A 2,743-nucleotide genomic window follows, 5' to 3' on the forward strand; every position below is an offset into this window, starting at 1 on the left:
AACCTAAAAAATTTCTTTGATTTACTAGGGCAATGTCTTTTTGGCAAGAGATAGTATTATAACGAAAAAACACATGTGAGCATTTACGGAAGAAACTTGTTTAGGTCTCATAATTTTTTATAAGAATAGATATAAATATGTGTATATATTAAGAAAATAGAAACATAAATAGAGTTGGCAATTGCAACATAGATATAAATCTATCAAAGGGTGTCAATGCATCTTGACAAAGAACATTATGTGCAAGGAGTCATTGTTGTGAGATAGCTTCAGTAGCGCATATGTTGTGGGTAGAAAACAATAAGTTTATTCAATTTCTATCGAACATCAACTAGCGAGGCATCTTCCCCTAAGTTATTCAATGTATGTCAAGCATCAGCTCATAGGGCATCTTGCCCTAAGTTATTTAGTGGTGCAATTGAATTTGACCATAAGGATTAGACTTCATGTCTGGTGCATGCACGACATCGACTATGACCACAAGTAGTGTGTCTGTGTCTGTGTGTGTATAATTCTGTGTTTTATTTTCTAGGGGGGTTATCTTGAATTTGTCCATTGAATGAAGCTCCTCTCCAGGGAAGAAATAAAATAAAATTTAATCCATAATTTTCTCAAAAACAAGGGTTGTATCAATGCAGAAGTGAGGTCTCGCCTTTCCTTCTCACCCAAAATAATTAAATATTTTCTCAAAGCAATTTTCCTCCCCGAAGGGGGCAAACAAACACGAGCACTTCTCAAAAGGTTTATATTTATGTAATTATTACATTTTTTCCAATTTATTTGTTTTTGCTATATTTATTCTTATATTTCTTAAGAATATATTTCTTTACTATTTTGCTTTTGCTTTTGTTTTTAGAAAATTTTAATTCAATGGTGGACTAGGCTTGTGGGTTGCTAGGATATGGCACTATCAAATGTGCACAGTGGGTTGAATCATCACACGAGTGCATAATTTCCAACAAACATATGAAAGGGTTAGTGCTACTATTGAATGAATTTCATTTTGCCCAGAGAGGCAGTGCTACATAAGGAAAACCTCTTTCTAATTCTCCCTCATACAACCTAGGAGTGTACATGGGTAAGCGATATTTCTTAGTTGAGGAGGCGAGCTTCCATAAGAGAGCTTTAGGGTATGTTAGTCCGCTTCAATTTGTAAGTTGCGAACTCACTAATTTGTATTTTGACTAAAAGCTTTGCATTTTCACTTCTTTATTTATTTGTAACTTGAGGATTGATGCCATGAGATATAAATATCTATGTTAGATCGCAAACCATGGCCCCACACAAAACATAAAACCTTGAGACAAAAACACATGGATCTATAATGAATTGTAGAACTAAAATTTAAAAGCTTTTACCTTCCACATACTTTGTTTGCCTTTAAGGAAATAAAAAATATCCTCAAGAAAAAAGAAGTACGCAACTTGATCACAAATTTATTCTTTTAGTGGTTTTGGACACCCAAACCATGCGTGATGCCAACAATTATTCGTAATCATTATTATTGCACCTCACATGAGTGTTGACTTGTTGTAATAGTATATATTCATGACCTCGATATGGATTGCATCCAAAATGAAGAAACGTCAAATTCAACATAGTATGTTCTACTTGAACATATTGTGTATTTGGTGTGGATATGTGTTTGGCCAAATATGGGCCATAATCGGCACCATGTACGAAAATGTCTTTAAGAAATTGTACAAATATATGTGTGAAAAAGGTAAAGTATACAAAGTGATCAATGAATGACCAAATGCCTAACTACCGAGTTTAACTCTACCAATTCTCTTAGGAGGGTTGATTCTCTACTTCCTACTACAAGAAAATGGAGCTACAACGGCCTACATTTATGTAGAAACATTTCTTGTAATGTATTTAACTATGTTATAATGTCTAATCGAATGTTGAGTCATTTTGTACTTGAACGCTTATAGCTAATGGATAATTCCGCTCATTCCTAAATTCAAACAGTCCTTGTGCGTTTGTGGAGCATGGATTTGCAAATCCAAAATTTCAAGATAAAAGCACAAGCGATTAGTTGACTATAAATTCATTGATCATATGTTCGTGGTCATGAAATGAATCTAGTTATGGAAAGCGCGTTCTAATATTAGGTTTGTAATTATTAGCAAAAGTTTTATCGGTACTACAATTATTTGTCGTGACTGATCCCATTTATATCATAAAGGCAATGGTTTCGCATTGTTCTTGTCAACATATTACTTTTCTAAAGTGCATGATTATAAATGCCTTTTCTTTGTCGCCATGACACCATTTTATGTGTTTGAAACATTTGAGGCTACATTGCATTTTTAATGAAAGCACTAACCAAAAATCACTATAAAGAGATCACATTTTTGTTTCACTCTTTAAATAGATCCATCTTCTTTGCATGAAAAGGTGTGTATATTGTACAATAGTTGTTATTTCCAACAAATATTCGACCAACTTTCCAATCAATTTTGTTGTTGCGCTTTTAAATTTCACTTTTTGGTAGTTAACTTAATCACAATCGCAGTAGTAATAATAAGCAAACATTATAATTATTTGAAGATGTCGAGAGCTAACATAATTATTATTCTATCAAGTGAATTGTACATAGCAAAATGTATGAACTGAATCACAACACACCAATCAATTTGCAGAATCCGATGAAACCAAATCTTCGAGTTGAATTTAAATAGCATCGAGGCTTTTTAACCTTTCAATTGGCAATGTAAACTACTTGCTTTGTATAAAT

General features: G+C 33.0%; 1 long non-coding RNA gene across 1 annotated transcript; it reads left to right on the forward strand.

Annotated features, from left to right (window-relative positions):
- The first annotated feature begins 540 nt into the window (after positions 1 to 540).
- Positions 541 to 1,221, forward strand: LOC147857331 (uncharacterized). Its single transcript, XR_015530563.1, has 2 exons — positions 541 to 741; positions 857 to 1,221. It is a non-coding gene; the product is annotated as an uncharacterized LOC147857331 (long non-coding RNA).
- The last annotated feature ends 1,522 nt before the right edge of the window (positions 1,222 to 2,743 follow it).

The sequence above is a fragment of the Azolla caroliniana genome, unplaced genomic scaffold (genome assembly GCF_043228905.1).
Source record: "Azolla caroliniana isolate FFs.n. ecotype wild unplaced genomic scaffold, voAzoCaro1.0.p SCAF_12, whole genome shotgun sequence".
NCBI lineage: Eukaryota > Viridiplantae > Streptophyta > Polypodiopsida > Salviniales > Salviniaceae > Azolla > Azolla caroliniana.